General features: G+C 36.6%; 1 protein-coding gene across 1 annotated transcript in view; it reads right to left on the bottom strand.

Annotated features, from left to right (window-relative positions):
• The window catches only part of MMP16 (matrix metallopeptidase 16), a 182,767-nt gene that overhangs the window by 144,736 nt on the left and 13,166 nt on the right, over positions 1–24,865 (bottom strand). The window lies entirely within an intron of this gene.

The following is a 24,865-nucleotide window of genomic DNA, read 5'->3' as shown; positions in this document are numbered from 1 at the left end:
CATTTGAGCTGTTACCAAAACTTCATCAGCTGGGGCATGCTTTTGCAAATGGAGAACAGAATGAGGGTGGAACAGAAAAAACAAGAAATGCGAATGCAATGGAAAGAATAATCTTGAGAGAAAAACTTGAGGAAGCAAAGAGAAAAAGACAGAAGGTTTGGGGGCACATGGTAGTTGTGAAAGCATTCTGGGGTAGACTGGTAAAATTTTATGAAAAAGGAAGTAAGCAGAGATAATGGAGGAAAGTGGGGAACAGAAAAAGGAAAAGAGAAAAAGAAAAGAACAGGAAGCTGTAGTGAGCTTTTTAATATTTTAGAACAAGTTCACCTTAGTCAGCAATTTCTAGGTATAACAATGAAAAAATAGGTAAGCCTATTAAAAAACTAAAAACTTTTCACATCTTTGAATGAGGAGAAGGCTAAAACACTTTTCTGCATCTCTGAACTTGCAATACTGTCTTCACGTCCTTACAGGTAAAGTTGACTTTAATTGATACATTCTGTTTCACCAAAGGAGACTACTGAAAGGAAAGCCATGGGGGTTCCCTTGGAAAAATAACTTCTCYACCTACATGCAAAAACTTTCTCCATTTAAAAGAAATTTCTCCTCTAGATCCTTCTCAAAACTCATCAGTCACACAGAACTATGTAATATTAATTGTAAATTAAAACAACAGATAAAAACAAAACTAGTTGATGAAAACAGTAATGGAGAAATTTTGGTATTTTTTCCCATTCTCTGAAATTTCAATATATTTCTGATGAAAGGAATGAAATCAAGCAAAAAAAAAAATCAAAAATTTGTTTCTAATGGCAGATTTTGTTAGCTGGACATTTGTTCCATTTTCCACAACAGCCATGAGAAGTAAGGATGAAGTTACTTAATACTCTGTAAATTATCAGAACCAGACAACTTGTTGAAACACTTTCCTAGTAAGGTATTCAAGCTGGTGCAGGCATAAAAAATAGAAAAAGGCAAACACAGRAAAACTAAGAATATCATAGAGCAACCTATTTTGGGCTCCCTACTTACAAAAATCCTGACTAGTAATCATATTCTGAACTATCAAAAATAAATATGAGTAGATAATTCTGGAAAATTAAAACAGTCAGAGAAGTGCTATCTAACAGAATTAAATAAAATTCTGCAGCTGCAGTCACTTGTATAGAGCTAGTACAAGCATTTCAAGATACACACATAGAAATGAAACGTGCAGTAACACTTTGAACATAAAAACTCAATACGTAATCAGAGTGTGGAATGAAAAGATACCATTTGTACAAAGACAATGCTATTTTCTCCTAATAGGATTCACACACATTTTAAATTTCAATGGACATATAAGAAAAGAAAAAGAACTGAATATCTCAATCAGAGAGTTTACCAAAATCAGTATTTAATTCAGCCATCAGAAGAAGATAAATTTTATATAAATGACTGCTCATGTTTTACAAGTCAGCATTTACATTCACTTACAGAAAAATGCAAAATATAGTGGGCATCAGCATCAGTCAAGAGTCTAGCTTACCACAGACTCTGTGGAAGGATGTCCCAACATATTCTGCATCTTGTACTGGCATAGCATCTGCTGTACATAGTAACACTTTATCTGATGTAATAAGCCTGCCTGCTCTCAGTTATTCTAAGTTACAAAACAAATGATTTCACCATGAGCAGCCTTATGATAAACCAACAAAGTGGGATGAATATAATGGAGTTATCGTTCCATATGCCAGGCTCTTTGTGACAGAACATATCAAGAGTTACAGCTAAAGTTTCTCCTTTTGTTAGAGGATTATATCTTTTTTAAAAGTACTTACAAATGCTAACTTGCAAACTGAGTGGAGGCTCCTTGAAGCTCTTTGGTTTCTCACATGCTTATGYATGTGGATAAATGTATTCAATAAAAATATAATAAAGTTGATGTAAAGCACATGTTATCAACAAACAGCTATCACTTCGAAATTATTCTGTTAGCTAGAATGTGATAATGTAAACAGCACCATCCACACAGTAGTGCACCTTCAACAAATACTAAGAGAGCACAGACAGACTTTAGAAACTTGTGCCATGAGAAATTTAGAAGAGCTACAATCTTTAGAGCAAAGGACCTTCCAACAGGACAGGTGCTTCCTACAGGCCTCCCTCTGCCATTATGTCAATGTTAACATACTGAACAGAAATGATGCTGCTACCAACAATGGATAGAAAGGTGGGAAAATATCATGAGAAAGTTGATTTCCAGCTAAGTTCCTGATTCAACCATGAATCACAGAAGGATGGCATCATAAAAATTTGTTCCAATTAACCAAATATCAACATTCAATTTTCACAGATACTTTGCCACCAAATATAATCTTTAGTATTTTCTAGCACTAGATTATGTATCTAAATACACCAAGAGAGAGAATATGAATGGTATAAAATTAAGGAAGAATGACTCGCATTCGTCTCCCTAATATTCCACACAAAAGGGATATAGAAACTACCCCATCACTAGTYTAGATTTACTCAAAGGAACGGAGACACAAAAGAATAAATTCATCCATTATCTCTAGAATTCATAGGAGTCTTCACCACCAAAAAGAGAAAAAAAAGTGGAGGAAAAAAAMCCAACAGAAGTTCATGTTCATGTCTAAATGAGACTAGTAAGAATCAAGGCCATTAAAGGGGTTTGGGGCTTACCTGTTTTCTTTCTTCTCCATAACTTAACACTACCTCACTTATCTAACTCAAAATTTTTAAATCCAAAAATCAGTAGCAAATAATACAATCAGAATACACTTCAAGATGAGCAGAAAATCCTTCTGAAATCATATCCTTCATTTCAGTTAGGAAGGATGAAGGCCTGACCCTGATTTCCAATGGGAAAACTTGCAGACTGGTCTCTTTCTCTCTTTTTGTTTCATTTCACTAGTAATTCTAGCCTAATTTCAWAATTGAAACTTCATTGTTTAAATACACCTTCATAAAATGTTTGTTTTACAAGTTAGCATTTTCCAGTACAAGCCGCTCCCAAAAAAATCTCTATCCAGCTTGACCTGTCTTATGTTAAGAGCACTAAGCAGGCAATGATCTTACTGAAATCATAAAATCACAGTATATTAAAAATATTTTCAGAATGTTCTATCTTCTGAGAGTTAACTTATACTGTCTGAGTTCAAAATAATAGTTGCAATAACAACTACTGACAGAGCTTGCCCAAGACTGGACTATATTAGAGAGTAATTTCAAAGACTTCTTAAGCGATGTCATTATTCTCACATACCAGGGTTTTATCAATGACATTAGTCACTTGTTTTATTACAAYCTTAATCTTAGTACTATGTCTGCTTATAAACATTCTCTACTGATACGTGAAGACCTCTTTGATCAYCAAATACTTGTAAAAAATGTATCTCCTCAGAATGTTAAGAATGAGATGAATTRCCCAGAACACCAGAAAGTCAAATTTCATACTCCTTTTCCTTAAATATTTTTATCTTTCAAACTCTTGATTCTCTAATCATATTTCTTGTACATAAAAAATGCATCTCAAGCTACAGTAATCTAATCCTGTTTAAGCAGGGGGATTTTCTTCCGATTACCTGTAAAATGTGTATACTTTCTGACTTCATACACTGGTTTCAAATAAAGATAGGCATAGAACATATTACACTTTTTTACCCTCAGGATTGCCTCTGACTAATATACTGCATAGATATCAGAATTCATTTTCTCTATGATACACATCAACCTCATAGACTATCCACTGTTTTAGAGAAAGTCCAGCACAACTGCACTGGCTAAAAAAGGAAACCTCTAACTTTATATTAGTACAAACAACAATATAGTTTGCTCAGAACTTATCTATCAGATTTGGTTTCTGGAGAGACTTTAAAGCTCCACAAAYCTCAACAGGGATAACAGGTCCTGAGCACTCTGCACACAAAATTATGTCATCTCTAAACATCTGTAGCAGCAGAACTTGAGGTAAGTGATCAGCCATCAGTAAGTCTCTTGGGAAACAATCTTCTGGATTTCAGTGCTAATGTTCCACCTAAATTTCCCTTTGATGCTATAATGCTGTTTAGGTATTTTCTTACAAAAGGTTATATATAAGGAAGATGTTTTCATGTTTGAAAGCATTGTATGTTACCTACTGTGGATTTTTCAACACTGCTAAAGACATCCAGTCAGTCTGTAGTTCCTTCTGGCTTGAAAACTGTCACTTGTTTCCTAATTCACTTCATGTAGTACAGCCATTCCATAACTAACCATCAGTAATGAAACAGTAATATGTCTTCCTTCATAAGAACAACTGCTAACTTAGTTGGTATCTAAAGRGACCAAATACAATCTTTTAATAACACATCTTAGTTTAATTTTCTAGCAAGTCAAGCCATTGAAATGTCATTATCATGAAATAGGAAGGTCACTCTTTTCCATTCCAGTCACTGATACAGAGCTCTCTTCCAAATTTGCAGTGTGAACATAGGTCTTCAAATGTTTTGCTCTAAACTCAGAAGTAACTACATAAGAGAAGTCAATTCCAGAATCTTATTTGTTGGGATTGCCTTTTCATTTGAAAAGAATTCTCTGGGTCTCTTTTCCTATTTTGACTTTTTGATAAATCCTGTTCCCTGTAATTCCTGATTCAAGCATTACTAACTCCTTCTAAGTCTGATTTCAAAGGAGGATAAATACAGTGATGGGCCTGAGAGGCAGAACGCTAAATGTTGCAGAGAGCTCCTAGCCTTAGTCCCTAACACTGTCACTGCTATATGTGAATGAAGTCATGCCATAAATGAACAGTGTCAATTATTAAAGAACTAATTACACTGGTTCCTAGCAGGAGGTAATTAGAACCTCTTGACTAAAGAGTAAGAAGATCAGAGGAAGAAAGAATAACAAAGGGGGATAAGAAAGAACTTAGCCAACTTGAGACAGAGGAAATGAATCATTCAGATTTTTCTAACAATCAGAGATACACATCAAGCTTCTACTAATCATGCCCTACAAGTGGTATTTGTTTGCAAGACCCAGCATAGGGAGGCACGGTCAGAAGTCTCTCCTTTTATTTAACACAGTAGCCCGGGTAAAAGTGGTTATGAAGAAGTTTGGCATCTGGCTGGCCCCAGGAGATGCCCTGGATCTCCTCGCATGAGCAACATGATCAGGGGCAGAAAAAGGGCTAGTTTAGAACAGCTTCATTCAACACCCCCTCATCCACACTGTGGAACCTCCAAATAACTTGTTGTGATAATTCTAGACYTTCTAAGAGAAAATGGGAACTAAAAACACAGCACAAACAGTGGAAGAGTTGACACTTGTTTTGATACTGTTAAAGGATGAGATTAATTACTCCATTCGTTTTAGCTCACTCAGTGATAATCAAGGGCCCGGTCATACTACTATGGAAAGGTGGGAGGGTACAGCCTGGTGGAGACAGGAGACTGTGGCAGAAGAAAGCAGYAGGACACAAATACAGACAATGGTTTTAATGAAAAGACTCCTACTCTTTTTCTTGTATTTAACCATTTGCCTGAATTTCCATGCAGACCGGCTCTGAGCAATAAAATTCTTGTTCTATGGAAACCATAACTGAATTCTGAGGGTACCTCAGCAGTATACAACGGAGCGTATAGACTTGAACAAGTTAAAAACTAGAGGCAGTATAGTTATATTACAGAAATTGTCTGCCATAGCTAATTAGAACAACCACTGCATCATGCTGTGGAAACATACCCCAGAAGACTTCCAGAAATCTGACATTAGTTTTCTCTTAGATTGTTATTTTGCTGAACCTGGACTGCTTCATGCCTTTTGAAATACGCTGGATACTAAGCTTCCCATGTGAACTGACTCACAATCCCCAAACCAATCCCCTCATTTGTTGGAACCCTGGCTACTACCACAGCCTCTTGATTTCTTACTGGCTAAGTTTCAAGCTATTTTGTGAAGCACTTCATAGGTATCAGCAAACATCAATTGTCAAGTTCTGTTCCAGGCAAATGCCCAAATTGCAATGTGGTCCAGTAGTGGACCTTGAATGAAGTAAAACTCTTGGAGCTGTCTCACTCTTACRGACTCTGGTCAGAAGCTTATTTCATTTGCAATATTTCCCACATCTTCCTACTCTGCATTTTACGACGAGATCTATTAGCTATTTGAAATCCTCAGAATTCCAATAGCTTTACAAAGATTTTTACAGAGTACTTGCTTTTTCAGAAAAAATAAAAAATAGTTGTTACTCATATTCTTCACCTGGAGGCTTTTCTTACATCCTGCACCAAGCAGTTCAGCTTCAAAAGCTGTGCTTTCCATTTTGATCTGAAAGCATATTCCATTATTCTGAGAAACACTTTACACTGCAAGGTGGATGAATTTACCCATTTGCTACTCTGACATTAGGAAGTTCCTCTTTGGTAAGTTTTCAGTAGATCTGAAAACAGTATCTTCAAATTTGTATCCTCGGTCAGCTAACAAACCTCTCTTTATAGGCATACTTTAATCCTGACTATTCAATCTCTGTTCTTTACCCAAATACTGCCCAAAAATGTCAAATGCCTAGATAGCATCATCATGTTTGTGCCCACGTCTGCTTTAACTATATAATTAATTACATCAGATTTTTCTGACTACCCAACCCCTCAAGATTCCTGATGTTTCAAATTTATTGAGGTCACATAATCTATCCTGAATAGAAATTGTGAAAAACAGAACAAAAATGTTATTTAAAGTAATCAGAAGTATAAGACTGTGCAATTATTCCTCTCTGTACAAATTACATTTCTGCTATTATAATCCATTACTTTCTTAAGACACTGATATGCTTATGTACTGTTCTTAGACTGTAAGGACTGCCATGTATGTTCAACTTCAAGGAATTCTGAAATGCAAGTAGCCTAAAACCTCAGCAAGTTTGCAGATGATACCTAGATGGGAGGAGTGCCTGATCCAGTTGAGGGCTGTGCTGCCATTCAGAGAGACCTGGACAGGCTGGAGAGCTGGGCGGAGAGGAACCTGCTGAGGTTCAATAAGGGCAAGTGCAGACTCCTGCACCTAGGGAGAAAAAACCCTAGGCACCAGGACAAGCTGGGGGCTGACCTTCTGGAGAGCAGCTCTGCAGAGAAGGACCTGGGAGTGCTGGTGCATGACAGATTGACCATGAGTCAGCAATGTGCCCTTGTGGCCAAGGCCAGTGGTATCCTGGGGTGCATTASGAAGAGTGTTGCCAGCAGGTCGAGGGAGGTGATCCTGCCCCTCTCCTCAGCCCTGGGGAGGCCTCATCTCGAGAACTGTGTCCAGTTCTGGGCTCCCCAGTACAAGGGAGACATGGAGCTACTGGAGAGAGTCCAGCGTAGGGCTACAAAGATGATCAGAGGGCTGGAGCACCTGCCCCATGAGGAATGGCTGCGAGAGCTGGGCCTGTTCAGCCTGGGGAAGAGAAGACTGAGGGGGGATCTGATCAATGTGTACAAGTACCTGAAGGGAGGGTGTCGAGGGGATGGGGCTGGACTCTTTTCATTAGTGCCATGCGACAGGACAAGAGGCAACAGGCACAAAATGAACCACAGGAAGTTCTGCCTGAATATGAGGAGGAATTTGTTTCCTGTGAGAGTGACAGAGCACTGGCACACATTTCCCAGAGAGGTTGTGGAGTCTCCTTCTCTGGAGATATTCAAGGCCCGCCTGCAYGCAACCCTGTCTAATATGCTCTAGGTGACCCTGCTTGAGCAGGGGGGGTTGGATTAGATGATCTCCAGAGGTCCCTTCCAACCTTACCAGTTCTGTGATTCTGTGATTCCATATAATCTTAGTTATTTCAGAAGAAATGCTGACCTGACTGACTTACAGTCCTCTTTTTAAGTAATTCTCTTCTCTTTGGATTCAGTATCTGATTGATAGTAGCAGACTCCAGTTTATCACAGACTATTCGTCACATACTTCAAAAATTTCAGCATGTACAAGAATAGGTTGTAGGATAACAAACAGGCCTGGAAAGGTCTACTTAATATGTTGACTATTAGTGCTGGTAAAGCTATGCAGAAACTTCCATCTCGCTGTTTGTCCTGTTTTGTTCTTTCTTTGCTTCTCCATCTGAATCACTATCTTCTCCACCAAGACCCAATTATTGCCCAAGATACTGCTTTGCCTAAGTTTTTCCATGAACAATCTTTCAACTGCTGAGCAGTTCTGCACTGCCTTTGTTTCAGACAGATACCAATGCTTATAACATATACCTGTCATAAATGAAAACCAGGTGTTACTTTCTATTCTTTAAATTGTGAACACTAACAGTAATCAATTCTATGCAAATTGATAGTTTGCTGACAGGAAATACACACTAAGSAAGCCGTACAAAATCCATATAGCCTACTTCTGAAGAAGGAGTGCTCAAATATTAAACATATAACACCAGAAAGGATTTCATATGGTCAAAGTACAGGTCTCATCAACTAAACTTCACAACAAATAAAAGTAGAAGAAATAACTACAGCATTTTCTTGGACACTAAGCAGCCTGTCCTCAGGGCGCTCAATAAGAACTTTGGAATTATGAGACTAACCTCTGAAAATGTAGTATCTAGAGTAATCAACTCCCTGAACTCTATGCTTGCACAACAACAGACAAATATAATCAAGCACAAGGAGTGACTGAAGGACACGTTCTCCAGTACCTAGCTCACTGTCATAAAGACTCTTTCTTCACAGAACAAAATTAATTCATTATAACGTTATATATTGTAGATTATGCATTACTGGAAGTTATACTAGTTATAGATTATCTATTACTGGAAGAAAAACTCCTGCTTTAATATGTTTTGAAGAAACACTTAGAAGTGACCCCACACACACACTCAAATGCCTTTCCCTCTTGAAATGCAATAGGATTATTTTTAGATGAAATCAAAAACTGTCAGCATGCACAAAAGAACAAAAACAATTTTAGAAKTGTGAACAAGCAGAAGTAGAACAAAATTACTTCAAACACAATCCTATCTTTCTGACATTATCTGCCACACATTTTTCATTGCAATTGTCAGTTTGTGCCTATACACCAAATGCTATTCTGTACACAGATTGTAGTGTAATAACAATTTTGGTTTGTGGGTTCTCTTAGCATAGCAATTGTAGTCATACAGCTACATCTTCCAATTTAGATACAGCTGTAACTTACCTACATTAAGTTCCTGATAGTTCTGTGGTCCTGCTTTCACACCTACAAATAGGCAAACCCTTACGGAGCACTTTTWTGCTCACACCAATTCCTCCAAGTCACATTGGAGGGATTTTTGCTACTTTAACTATTTCATTTACTTCTAAAAAAAWTTTTGCAGTATCAACAAGCTATGATGGGCAGTTCTTGGTTTTCATTCCTGATGATAGTTATGAACACTTGTTGGGATGGAATCTGCTGAAAGGAGATTGCTCCTTCCACAGAGAAGTTACTGACCCTCCTCAAAGGGAAAAGCATCAAGCAAAGGAACCTCCTTAACAGTACAGTGCTGGGAGCTTGAAACTCATTTGAAAAGGTGAAGAAACAATTGCAAGGAGGAGACAGTCAGGCCTTAGAGATGATTGATAGATTTTTTTTTTCCCTATGGACCTCACAGGATGGTGTTGAGTTTGCTGCAATTCAGCAGATCGAGGTAACTGGAAGTAGGAATCAACTCTGTTAAGACTTTTGTTTATAAATTCTTCRTATTTCTATTGCTTCCCCTAATTGCTTTGAATTTTATCATCTCAAAAAGTTAACTATTCTAGCTCTATACTCATAAAAGCTGGGGGTTATTTACTTATTTACTTGTTTTAGCTCTATATTCATAAAAGCTGAGGGTTATTTACTTATTTACTTGTCTAAAAGTCATTGGTTTTCTTTGAAGAGCTTGTTGTAAGGGAAGTCTAAGCATATCTGCATCACAGCTGTGGCTGATGTGGGGTATCATCACACAAAAACAATGAGTTCTCAAAGCAGAAAAGCTTCAGATGTATCTGTCAAAAACAAATAAAAAAAACACTAACAAAAGCAGCAACAGAAGCAGCTGGTCTCACAACTTCATCAATTTGGTCATCAATTCAAGAATTCAAAACCTCTAACCTTTACTTTACACATTATGATTGCTATCAGATAATCACCTACCAGGAACAAAAAGCAATGTCTTATGAAAAATGAAGTCTGATTCAATCTAGCTATCAGCAACAACAAGAGCCACAACCACAGCCCCAACCACCTCCCTGCAGAGCATCTTCAAATACTTCAGCAGCCACCCCACTCTTCCATGAAGTACAGTTTGAAAGTACCTGCCTCTAGTAGTTTGGCATAAGGTTGAGATAGGTTAAATCTTGTTTCCCCCAAGTGGCTCCCTTATACCTAGGCTGTTAATGGTGTTGTAGTTATAAGCACGTGGAGGACCTTCCAGAGGGACAGACAATCACCAGGTGCCATGGAAACCAGAGCCAACTGGTCTCTACCAACCCTGTAAGGGAGGGTCTGGCCTCCTCAAGGACAGCCTGTTAGACTCACAGTGGGGGGACCCCCGGCCCACCTGTGGCACCATTAGGACCATCGTGCTGGCCCTCCCACCACCACCTCCATCCAGGAACCACAACGCTGCTCTGCTCAATGTCCTTCCATGCTACCTTGTCTCCTCTACCGCAAGGCAGGGAGGTCATGTGAGGAATCACAACGCTGGCCTGCCCGATGTCCTCCCATGCTGCCCTGCCTCCCCCACAGAGTGGAAAACTTGTCATTCCTTAACATTAAATGAATTTGTGACAAAAATGTTTTGGTATCCAAGACCATTTAGTCTCCACGCTGTAAATGTAATCTCAAATTGTGACAGCACTGTGCAAGTCTTTCAGTATTTTTCATTCTCTTTARCTTATTTCAACTTCAACCACACTTTTGCAAATGTATTCTTGAATTCTATACTTTTGAAGTCAGTCTAAAGTTGTTCATTTCTAATTTAACAGTGGTAAATTGTGTGATGTTGGTTAATTTAGATGTAATGTTTGTTCACAGTGTACTGTTAGTAAGTATATGTACGCCAGCAGCAATTTCTGGAACAATATCAAAAATAATGGGCACTACTGCAGACTGCCATAGCTCAGCAGGGAACTGTCCAGCAGTGTAGGCTATAAGCTAACTTTTTGTATTTTTTACAATCTTCTTTCAACTCATTTCACTGCTGTGCCAATCATTGAATCAATTCCAGGCAGCATCTTTTGTCCTGAGTGTTCAGCCTCCTTTGGGAGTAATTCTGCAGTCTCTACGTAAGTTTAAATGTGTTATGAGTGTCATTCAATGCTTCTTTTTCTCAGTTTTATTTATGCAAACATTCAACTTGATCTGACAGAAAATTCCAGAAGAGCATTAAGGTAATCAGTCTATAAAGGAGATTCAGTCCTCTGCACTAACAACCAAGAGCTGAAGTGTCATTTTAGAGTCATAATTTAAAATAGTTAACTTTTCCTCCCATATCCCAAAGGTACTGGTTTTTTGAAAAGCAAGTTTAACTAATATGCAGTGTATTTCTTAAATAAYGTTGGTTTAAATTGCCTAAAGTAAGGAGAGTACATTTCACACTCTTAAATTATGGATTATAGTCTTCTACTTCAGCAAAGCTATGAGATCATTCTATTCATTAAATGTTAATTAGGATATATTCTCTCAGTCCCTCTTAAATCTAGAGGCATAGGAACGAATTCTGTGGAACAACTCGGGACAAAATTCTCTTCCGTTTTATGTAACAAGCAATTGACAGGTATAGCACTGGTGCATAGAACWTCCCCCTCTGACTTGAACTGCAGCTTTCTTTTTTGAAAGTAAAAACTGTATAAAATTGAAATCAGCTTACCAAAATGTTTTCAGTTGCAGAAAACATGTCAGGAAAGCAACCAAATATACTAAGTTGGATAGTAGGGCTTTCACTGTTTGCAAGTTTTGATTGCCATTACTATAGTATTTCCAAAAAAGAAATAAGCTTTACTCTTCAAGAAACAAATGTATCTCCTACAGTACACTAAAGTCACCTCTTAAAGGGACTCTCCATTTAACACAGCTGCAAACTAAAGATGTGCTAACATCAATTTCTTTAAAATAGCCTTCTTCCTTGTTCCAGACATTTTGGTTTAAAATAGCAAAAGAAAAGATTAGAAGAAATGAGAAAATACTGTAATCTAATGCTAAATTATACAGCTATACAATCTACAAATCCATTTTAACTCTTACTACAATCAGTTTTAAATACTCATTAGAAGTTCTATAACTAACTTTTAAACATAGTTGTAATATATTAAACACAATTCCAAGTGTTTAATACAGAAATACAGACATGGAGACTGAAATCTTTCTCTACTRGAGTCAATGGCGAACCAAGGGATTTCAACAGGCCAAAACCACACGTGGAGACGCTACTCAAATAGCAAGTTTTACTAAAAGTATTCAGTAGGTATTGAATCATCACAGCCAAAAACTCACCCTACATTGCTTCAGAACTTATTTTTACATGCCCATGTTATTTTGAAAGTTAGAGCTGGGAAAAAACAGGACATATCTCAAAACATTGTAATTTTGAAGYAGTAATCAAAGCTGGTGAAGGTCCTGTGTTCTGAATCTCTCTCTACACTGTGGCACTGGCAAGGCAGTCATCACCTTGAATGATCGATGCAGCGCACAAGGACTGATAAAGTGATACTACAAAATCAAAAAATGTATATCTGAAAATAAAACTATTATTTACATGCTAGGACGTTAAAAGCAACAAGAGTGAAAAATCTATCTATTAGTCCCTCTTTTAGAATTGGAGATTCGGTGATTAATGTTAATGAGAAGTCTAAATAGATTTTGTAATTGATTTCACCTGCACTGGCAATCGCATTTCAATGAATGCTTAATTTAATAAACAATTGTTTTCTATACTGGATTCTATAAAGATGCTTTAAAGTCCTGTGGTTTTTGTAACATTTAAAAAATGAGGTTAAGTGTAAGTTTACATATTTAATTGTTTGGGAGTAAATAAAATCCATGCAACTACACAAACCCAGACCATTTTCCTGCTCAAAAATATTATCTAAAAGAAAGCGATATGTAATCTCCAGATTAGTAGAATAACACTTCCTGATTCAGAGTCAGTTCTTCCAAGAAAAAGAGAAATAGTCCTAYAAATGAAGAAAAATAAAGCTGAAAAACTAAGCAGCAATCAAAACAAAAACCCTAAAACCAAGGAATAGTACCTGTTGATTATGCGTGGAAAATAYGGACTTTTTAACTCCCTATGGCCAGAGATTTGTACTTCTTTTTCTGCTGAAGACATTAATGTTTTTGCATTGTAATGTGYAATGACAACTCCTTTTTTCAGATCATTAGCTTTCTATCTCTGAAGTGTATCGTACATCTTCACAGTGACTTTGTTAGGTCTTCCAATTCTTGAATTCTCTAGTTTATAACTGAGCTCTGGATTTACRAATTCATCTTTATTTGGAGCTGGCAGATGCAAAGATGTTAGCTATACTCAGGAGACAGACGTGACTTCTTGAAATGTAGAGGAGTTAAGATTTTCCCTTTAACAAACTGTTCCATGTTTTATTTTCAAGAAATGTGAGTCTCAAGGCAAAAAATAAGGTTATCAGATTAACTTATTCATTTCAAAATGCAGATTTAATGACTAACATGCAGCTTTTCAGTTCTAGTAACCTTAACTACCTAAGTTTAGTTACTGTTACCTCTAGAAAAACAAAACAAAACAAAACAAACAACAKGCAGAGAGAGACAGAGGAATCTCAGCCACCTCATGCTGAGTCCTGCCAGGGACCTACAAGCTAATAGGGCTGTGAAGAAGAATCTTCTCATTCAGGCTGAAGCTGAAAAGATGAATGGAGTGAACGTTAGCCACACCACTCTTGTGTGGGCCACTGATTATGAGAGACAGCACTGGTAGCATTTCATCAGGTTAGTTCTAAATTCCTTAAAATCCTTACTTAGCACTGTTGTACAAGAACTCAYGAACTGAGTCACTGCATCACTCAAAACATACAATATGTGGCAAACAGAGAATCCTGAAACATTTAACTTTTCCAAAAGGGAGAGGGATTTGGTCAGTGATAGTATAAAACAATCTTCTCCCCTTCAAAAAAAAAAAGTCTTGCAGCAGAACCTAACAGTCCTCTTATGTAAGAATGTAACAAGATAATCCTTTGTAGAGTTAATTCTTTAAACCGAAAAAAATATCTCTAAAGTCCTATGTGCCAAAACAAACTATGTACACTTGATATTATCTTTCCCTCCCAATATTCTCAATTTTCTTTATACTTGCTCRAAATAACACCTTCCCTCTATTCTAATTAAACTCTCCACCTCTAAGTATGCCTCAAATCCCCAAACTGCATGTRTGCATTAGACATATGTAACCCAAAGACAGTAACACTTCATAAACAGAATACAAGTCAGTAACTTTGTCATAAACACCAATCAAATGCTGCTTAATAAACTTACAATCATTTAGATACACAGAAACACATAGTAGTTTTTCAGCATAATTATTTCTGGACCTCACCATTTGGAAAATGATACTTCAAATTCTGTTGTAATACTATTGAAATATATTGTTAAAAAATTGGGGGGGGGGGCAAATTGTTCTAGAATAATTAAATGATTACCAAAGAAGAAAAGACTATCAAGTCACAAAYTATTATTCTGATGTTTTCAACTCATAACTATTGACAAAATGTAATTTTCCAACATGGAAAGAGATTAATAGCCAAGCCTTAAGAAAAATAAGAGCAACCTGATCATTCTGCTAGCTGGTGAGAACCCTAAAGCACAACAGTATAAGCAGACTGGTGTCACCTTATTGCTCTTCTCAGTTATTCACTAGGAGCCTGTTGCTGTATCTTTTTCTTGAGCAGAGCTAAATAATTCATCAGGGCATGGTGTTTTGTGAGCAGGCCAGACTGCAGGCATCAGGCCAAGACCAAGGTCGCCATGGAGACCTACAGGCAGCTTCACACTCTTTCTCTTCCTTCCCAAAATGATGCGTATGAAAAACGGCATCAGCTGAGCAGCCATGTTCATTCTAGCAATGAACAACAGGTATAATAAAAACAAAAAAGCAGCAAAATAAGGCATCTGCTGTAACTGTGTTGAAAGACTTAAACAACAAATGACTCATTAAACAATTCCTWTTTGTACTGATACAATTGTTATCTGAGAAGTATAAAAAATTTAAATAAGACCTATTGCTGTTCCTTTATTAAAAAAATRCAGCTATCCTATACGTTGCAGACGGCAACTTATTAAACATATATATGTTCTTTATACTTAYTTTTTCTGGTGACAAAAATACAGCTGTAGGACTAAAATGAAATCTTAACATAGAAATAAGATTTACTATTTAGATTTCTGTAACTTTATTATATATATTTGCTGTAAATACTGACTTTCAGAGTTCAGTCATTATTTTCAAAAAAAAAAAAAAAAAAAAGGATATTTGTCAACTCAAACAAAAAAACAATATTCAGCAATGCCCAAAGATGCATCAATGAGGAAAAAGGCTTTTGAATCTTGTTTCTTGAAGTGTTAATTTATTTCTCAATTGATAGTATATACAAAAATGCTGCTCCATGTTATATTTTTATCAATGACCAAATGAAAATCTTTTCTGAAATATTTATAGTAGATTAGCTTAACTTTGTAACTAGTATTCTTCTCTTTTTTCCTGCTATGTATCATTTTTCTTACTCTCCAGGCAGCTGTTATTAAACATCACCATAGTTTATAACCCCAAAACACCTGTAAACTGAAATCCTGCTCATGTTTTTATTGTAAAGTAAATCTCATATCAAACTACATTGTGCAATCTCCTCAAATAACATTCTTAATTTTTTCCTCACTTCTAAGCCTGTTTATTCCAAAATCCTTATAAAATCATTCCCTCTCCCACATTCACACACACTGAAGTTTATGCAATTATTGGAAAAAGTGATTCTGCAGAATGTGACATCACAGTAATACCACATAGTACTACATATATATATAACCTTTGCAAGCTATAGCAGGCTCTGCACAGCTGATAATGATAAAGTTTACAGCATGAGCCCACAAGCACATAAGTCAACAGACCATACAACTCCTATACAGCAACCCTGAAACCAGCAGAGGCTGGTTGGAAGTTGCTTGGCCTCCCGTTTTCTCCAACTCACACCTGTTAGTGCTATAAAACCCTGAATTTAGTAGGGATATACCTCCTAGCGTTTTTTTGCCTCTGATTCCAAATCTCATTTTTCTGCATAGGCTCAACTCTMTCTAGTAATATTCCTGTCTTATCACTTCCCCTCTCAGATTCCTATTTTGACTAAAAACATTAGCCTAATTATATCACGTGCCCCCATGAGAAGCTCTCTCTTCAGATCAAACTTCATAAAACAAAATTCCACAATATTTTACCCCAKTGTGCCCATCGGCCATTGCATGTGACCAACAGGGATTTTGAGATAATTTTTTTTCCAAAGGCTGATAGACAGAATCTGGAGATCAATGCATCTTCTGAAAACTCTGAGAAGACAGAACTATGCAGCCTTTGGTCTCAGAACTATCAGACCCAATTTAAACTCCAATCAACCCACCAAAAGCAGTAACATCAATATATTTGTTTTGTCACTGCTGTAAAATTATGAATGAAGCCACTGAGTTCAAAAATATACTTTTTTATGTTTTAGAAAAGGTGGTTTGTTTTATTTTTGGAATGATATTTTGGCATGAAAAGATCATGCTAAATTGAATATGTGACTGTCACCATCACGTATTTTCTAGACAGAAGGGATGTGAGTCTTTTTGCTATTTCAACATACAAAGAACAAAAGTTCCCTTGCCTAGAAAGGGACTACTAGACCACAGGAAAAAAAAAAAAAAAAAAAAAAAAAAAAAAAAAAAAAAAAAAAAAAAAAAAAAACTCTGTTGATGCTCTGAAGCATTCTAGACAGAAAAAAAAGAAATGACAAGACAAATGAATAAACAAGACAAATACAAGTCCTTCGTTAAGTTACGAGATAATTTCTCCCCCCCCACACACACACAAATGTTAGAACTTTGCAGTTCAGGTAGGGATATAATTATCTATTGCTGGAAATACAAATCCCGTTACAGGGGGATGGCAGATCTCTGGGGGGAGTTTTCATGCTGTATGACTTAACTAAGCCTTCTAAGCCAGATGGCCATAACATTTATTTTCCATTGGATTTGACAGAACTGGTCTGCTTCCAAGGCTACACACAAAACAGTATCATAGATCTGAAGACCACATTACGAATGTTAAAAAAAATCCGGATATGGTAACACAAACATCAGTAAGTGCTGAAGAAATGCAGTGAATGATTCCAATGCTCATGCTGATTTTATACGGACCAAAAGAGAGTTACTTCCGATTTGACTTTAGTGTAATGTCAGAGCCAGGCCTTCTGTCCTCTTACAAATACACATAGCTTGGAAAAAACTCTTATTCTTCTGCCTTAGATTGTTCCGATGTTTATGAATATTGCCCTTCTGCAAATCCTTCAAACTATTGGTATAAATAAATCTCTTCCTTACTTTTACACTGTTACTTGTAAAAAGAAAGAAAAAAGAAATAAAAAGAAATATATAGCCTAATTTGCTTCATCTCTCACAAAACTCACAAAGAAAAGGCATGTTTGTTGATAAACTTCTCTTGGTATCCATTTATGTTGTATTCTCATGGAGAAGTATATGGGGGAAAGTTTACATGAAAGCTTTCTAGAAATATTATTGCAGAAGGACCCATTGGCTGCAGAGGATATACGTGATGGGAATAAAGGAAATAAAGGGAAGAGGAAAAAAACAAATGAACAACAAAAAAAACCCTTCCTGATACAGTTTCTGCCTTGGACATCATGATTACATAGAAGATAGGGAACAATGGATAAGGGGTTTGGGATCTGGTATTCGGGTGCTGGCCTGCCTTTTTCTATCTTCTGTCCATGTTAACGAGTCCTGCAATGGGCGTAAGTGTCATTTACAAAGCTTTAAGTCCTTTTAACACTCAGAGAAGAGTGTACAGAAAGACTGTGTGCACATAGTCTCAAAATCCATGAGTTGCACTAATTTTCATGTTTCAAAGCCCAAAGCAATTTTCTCTTTCATCCTCTTAGGTCAAGATGAAGGGGAAAGGAAAAAAAAAGGGGGGGGGGGAAGAACATGCAAGACTTTGTCCTCTGCTTTGAGGGGAGACAGCTTTAACTGGAGAGAGGCCGTCTTCTCCTTTCTTTAAGGTATTAAGGTCTTCTTCCATCTCCTGGTTCCTTTAGCACCCCTTGGGCACTCTGCCATTAGTTTTTTTGATCCATATTTCTTCTGATCCTGTGTCATCCTTTAATAGAGTTAGGCTTACATATTGGTATACAAAGATCATTATGAGGAGAATTTGTGACTTAGTGGTCTGGCACTGCTTTTTCAAAGCTGTTAATTGTGGTGTCTGATTTTGGCTCTCGGTGATTTTTTGGCAGATTGACTGACTTCAGTTTCCTTATCTGGTAACATATGATAGGCWACAAAACATCCTAGAAAAATCCCATTTGACAAAGTAAGAAATCATAATTTTGTCTAAAAAGTTCTGCTGAAGTTTCACTGGACAACAATAGTACAAACATACTGTTTTCAATAACTATGAAGTACTGTGGCCAGCCTTTATCCACACAGATCAAATAATCAAACATTTCACTTACACCTACATTTCACTTATTGATGTGGGGAGGTCTTCTGAAGCAGGAGCTTCTGGAACCATACCACAATGCCTTGAACACTTCACCATCAAACCACAGATAGTATCTATGGCATGTGATAATTACATAGGAATTACTAGGGATGGTGGGCTTTTACTGAAAAAGATGTTTAAGCAAAATGAGCATGTCTAGACAGATGATCAGTAAAAGCTGCACAGATAGCAGACTCAACAAGAAAAGCAGGATGGTAGCAGAGTGACTGAAAACTCTGTCTGGATGATTAATATTTTCCAGTAGGTATGTAAAAGGTTTCAACAAATGAACAAATGTCTTATAAAGTGCTACAAAAAAGTATAAAAGTAATGCCATTACTTACATAGTATTATCATTGTGAGAATTTGTTTGCCAGTGTTATTCAAAATTCTTGACAAGGGGCACGTTTATATAGAAATAATAAAATGTAATTGTTGTTAGCTACTAGGCAACTATGAAAGAAAGTAAGGCTTCATAACTCCTTCAGATTGCCGCTACTTCACTTCATCTTAACACCCCATTATTTCTTCCTATGCACTTGGGCATCATGGAAGTGTATGTTTTGGTTCTACTATTTTAATTGCTCAACAAAATGCTAGGTTGACTAGTCAAGTGAAATACAGTAAAACAGACTTCCAAATTTGTAAATGGCCTCCCTTAGGTCTCTATCCAAAAGCAGTAAAGGCACATAAGTCTGGATCTACACACATACAAACTGATTTTCTATCTTTAGAGACAGGGATTTGGGAGTACAGCATAGCACTGTACACTTGGGAACATACAGTGCTATGTCTGTATAGTCATATACAGACAGTCAGAACTGACTGCTCTTGGGAACCAAACTAGTATCTCTACCAAAAGACATACAAAGTAGAAGCAATGGCAGTTTCAAAATATACAGGTTTTACTCTTTACTGTCATAAAGATGTGCCTTGCATCTCAAAAGCAGTGCCACAGAATAGCATGAACATCTCATGTATTTTAAAATAAACATACTTGATTTGATCTTTCTTTTCACAATCAGAGAATGGTTGTGGTTGGACCTCTGGAGGTCATCTAGTCCAACTCTCCTGTTCACGTAGGGTCACCTAGAGCACGTTGCACAGGATCACATCCAGGGTTTTGAATATCTCCTGAGAAGGAGACTCCACAGTCTCTCTGGGCTACCTGTTCCAGTGCTCTGTCACCCTCACAGTAGACTCTTGCCAATGAAAGGAGGAACAACACCGCTAATGACAGTGGGCTGGCAGTGGTATCATATAACTCTCACTCTCTTCCTCCACATGGAAGGAAAGTACAAATAATTTATCCCAGGATGTAGTTCCAGCAAAGAGGCTCGGTCAAAGTAGCATGATGTCATCCAGATTAATTTAACTTGAAATGATTCTAAGTTTTAAATTATGTCACTATTTAACGTTATGGCAAAACGTAAGAAGAATGTTTCTAAATGATCCAGTATATATCTACCAGATACATACAGGTAAGTTAGGGGACTGTCAACTTTGTAACCCTCGTTAGAGGTTTAAACTGAGGCACTCACTTGAAAAATGACTGTAAAACACCTTATTCAAAGAATCGGCTTCTTGTATCTTCTCTTCAGATTTTTTAATTGTTTTTATTTTGAAAGCTCTACAAAGCCACTATTTCTATATAAATACCAGATAGTTTCTACTGTGTCTGCATATAATGGAAAAAAATCTCTAGCTAAATTTTTTTTCTCTAATCACAATTCAGACCAGAAGACGACTGCCAGACTGAAGACAATTGAAGTCATTGAAGACAATGCACTAAATTACACTTATTTTAGTAAGGACATATGAGGAAGAGAACACAATATTAAATTTCTTGATTCCATTGAATAACCACGCAATTAATAAGTTAACGCCCTACTTGTTATAGAATAAAATTTATACCAAAAAATACACAAAGAAGTGTATATATGGAATAAAAATTTGTAGGAGTTACTAAGCAAATTCTGAAATACGCTTCTGATGATCAGTATCTATTTGCACTAATTATAACAGTTCCCATGTCCCTTTCTAATTTATCTGGAACAGATACTTTCAAAATGATGATCAGACATGACAAGGCTGAAACTGCCGAAGTTGTGATGCAGGCCTGTTGCTCTTCTGCACTATGAAAGACACAGTGGAAATCGATGCGCAAATTTTGGGTTCATGCTGGTCCTGAACAGGCTAGTTTGAGGAATACCTTAAGAGACCTTAGTGGACAAGGAGAAATCAGGTGGACAAACTATACATTTTTAAGAATCACTAGTCCCCACCCATTACAAGAGGGAAAAAAAAAAAAAAAAAGTCAGTGCTTCCAACTCTCAGGCTGATCAGTAGGCTGAAAGACTGGTCTTCTGGCCTCCAGACAGGAAAATAAGGTCTTTTTCTCTTCTCTAGTTATGAAATCTAGGCTGAGTTTCTATATGTGCTAAGGAACCTTTCAAACCCTTTRAGCAGGAAGAAGAGTAGAGATTTTGGAATTGTTAGGAAGGTCAGCTAGGCAGAGAAGCCATGCTATCACTGTACATGTTGAATAATTAATACCTTATTTGAATGACAGTAATTCAAATACTTAAAACTGCAAAGCAACAAGTGCTCTTACATCAATCTAGTAAATCATTTCAGTACATGCTTGATTTCAGATACGAAAAGTCCATTTTTTTCATATGCAGCTCTCCTACATGTTAATGACCAAGATTTTATAACAATATAGTAATCATTGGGAAGCTCTAAAATGTTTTCAGGATATAAACAAATATCAGATCATGACAATCACTTGTAACAGTCTTTCCCAAATGTCAGTAGATACGTTTTATTTTTGCACAAATGTTTAAAAACAAAAAAATCTATTCACGTAAAACACTGTCTTTTTATGATGAGTATCCTCTTTTCTTATATTGCCAAAAGGAGTATTATAGTAAACAAATACTTACGAAAGAAGTTATATATTAAGAAAAAATGTAATGATATCCACTAACTACAAAACAATCTGACAAAATTTGCAGTAGATATCACAGCAGAAATGCAGAGCACCAAGAACAATCTGTCCTTTGACAGGACAAATGACAGATTTCCCTGTTTAAGTGCCTCCCAATTCAAAGATCTACACTGCCTCATTTGATATTTTACTGTATTTTGATGTTTTCTGAATAGAAATAACAGCTTTAAATTATTTAAAGCTATCTTACCAAGCACACAGGAAGCACTTCTGGAAAGTTATCAGTCATTTTTATCAAACGTAGACTTATCCTGCAAGCTATACTCCCCAGAATTACAGTTATCCCATAGTCTACAGCGCACAAGCAATACTGTTGATGTTAGTAAGAATTAAATCCCATGAGTGAAGAATACAACGTAAAAGCAACACGAAACRTTCTAGTTGGTGACAGAGGATTCCAAGGCTTCAGACATATTTCTGTGACACTTTAACTGAAAGCTTTTTAAGAGAAGTACTCCAGGTGAAACCACAGCCACGCAGAGGTCACTGTAAAACTCCCATTAATTTCAGTCATGACAGTTTCTCCATAGGAATTTAATTTGTTGCTAGCCTTGCTGTATTTTCAATACCTTTTATTCTATTAAGAATAAAAAAGTAAAGTTAAAAAGGGAAGAGGAAGTATCACACATTATATAATAATTGTATTTAAAGGACAAGAGAGGTTCTGAAAAACTAATCCAGTAACTCTGGCTTCACTTTTAGGACAGAAGTTGAAAATGCTTGTTATGGCCTTGCTTACAAAACCTTTAAAAATGTRCCATGCATAGCTTGGCCAGGATAGCTCAAACTCATTAGAAAATCCCACATATGGCAAATTTCCTGTGTGYATTATTGGTATGTTACACAAGTGTGGCACAATTATTATCTTGATTTCAAATCATTTAATGCTGCACCACACAGCAGTTTCACCTACAAGAAAAACTCTCAGAGAGATTAAGAACTGGCTTAAGAGAAGGATATCAACAAGAGGAAACATTTAATCTGTATAGAGGTAATAAGTACAATGGGCATTAATAGTTTGATTTTATTTGCACTGCTTATACTGAAGATAGTATTTCACAGGTTGTCAGAAGAGGCTAATTATATCAATGACAAGAAAATACACTGAGCTTTCTCCTTTTCAAGGCACTGTGCAGTTTGGCTTCCCCAAATACAACTCTCAAAAGTATGCTTTCCCAAATCCAGGTCAAAGTCCTCCGACATATAACAGACTGAGCTTTATACAGAGAAAGAAAATGTAATATTTTAAAATGTAAAAGAAAAAAAAAAAGAAGAGGAAGGGTACATAAGTACTCATTTAGAATAAGTACTATTCTAAATATGGTCTAAAGGGCTAGCAATGCTAGGTCATTGCTGTTACTGGAATTCAGAGGGCTGCTAGTATATAACACAAGTTGATAGTCTCAGCTCAGTTCCCCAAAATACAGCTCAAATCAATTCTCAGTGTAATTCTTCTTGAAAATCCAGGAAGTACCAAGCAGTGACTGTGCCTCTGAAAGCCCCCTTAACTTACCACAAATGATATGTCACTTACTGACTGGTTGCCTCTTGTGCCTGAGTCATACCTCAGATAAATACCAGCATGCAACTGTCCACATCCTAGAATGAGGTGATAGCCTTAGATTGCATCTTAGGGAACATATTTTCCAGCAATATTTTGTCCATTGTGAGACCATGCCTAGGGATACAGACCTGACTGTGAGGCAACACCATACGTTTAACCATTCACAACCTGCAACCTTAATGGAAGTTGTAGCTTCGTGCTGCAAGATATAAAGTGCAAGAAAGCACTTCATCATAGCCAAATGTGTAGATCATGCTTACAGATGGTAATAAAGTTTCTACTTAAGTTGATTCTATACTCTCACTTCCATACATGAGTGTTGTCTTCTCCAGCTCAGGTCTGGTCATCTTGTGCATGGCGTTGGATAACTAGGCTGATTTAAAACATCTCTCATTATAGACATATATGGTTAAAATAATGCTGAAATTCCTCTGCTTGCATTCTTGCAACCAGCAGGATCCCACACTTTTGCCAGGACTTCTAAAGAAAGTCCCCTGATGTTTAACTCTTGACTCATGTATGAAATTAATCACTACAGGAACTGTGAAGTTTAAACTTATATTTTTAAGCAGTCAACTGTCTCCCTCTCCAAATCAATATTMACGGAAACTGTATCACTGGGATTTTTTCATGAAAACATTATCTAGGTAGTCAGCTACCATGTTCTGTTTTCTCAAATTTCATATAATTCCATCAAGAAAAATAAAAGTGGGAAAGAATGAAGGGGGAGAAAAAATAAAAGTGCATTTTACCACTGATACTTGTATGCAATATACTATTTTGGAGGTCTAAATCTGGAACCTCTAGAACTCTAGTCCACTACTTCAYCACAGCTCCATTTGTCTGTAACTGATGCTACAAAATATCAAGTTAGAGTAGAAAAATCACAAACTTAGTTTAAAGGCAGTCAAGTCTGTGCTTTCCTCCTCCAATTAGAGATGTCACAGATCCTGTTAAATGAAAAGCTAAATCTCTAGGGTTTGAACCAGTACCTATTCCTGCTGCAAACAATCAGTGGCTTATTAGCATCAGAATCAATTAGAAGTACTAGAATYAAACATAAGCTTCTTCACTGGTCAGGCAAATAGCGATGGCCAAGACCAGCAGGCTAGCCGGTGCTACACAGTTCAATGGCGTTACACAAATTGTGTAATTACAGTGGTCATCACAGAGCCATTTGAAAAGCAGTGAAAACAGTGAAAAATAGTGTTTGCTAGCAGTTAGAAGTACTTTTTTGGAAGCAGCAAGTTTTAACAGTAAAAAAAAAATAGCATCAAATATAATTTTGAGGACAAACAAAGCTGAAAAGGGATATGAAGTGGGTATTGTGGCTAGAGTGTTAGATAGGTTTCATCCTAAGTATTTGGAATATTTCCAGAAAACTCAGCTTACTAGAGATAATAAAAATACTGTAAAGAAGAGACCGAATGCTGATTTAACTGTGAAATTTTGGCCTTTGTTATTTCAGGGAAAAAAAAAAAAAAAAAAAAAAAAAGAACCTGAAAATGTGAACCCAAAATGCTCATTAAAAAAAAAAGGAAAA

Source organism: Rhea americana, unplaced genomic scaffold, assembly GCF_003343005.1.
Source record: "Rhea americana isolate MKP2758 unplaced genomic scaffold, rheAme1 scaffold_0, whole genome shotgun sequence".
NCBI lineage: Eukaryota > Metazoa > Chordata > Aves > Rheiformes > Rheidae > Rhea > Rhea americana.
This window is presented reverse-complemented; position numbering and strand designations above follow the sequence as displayed.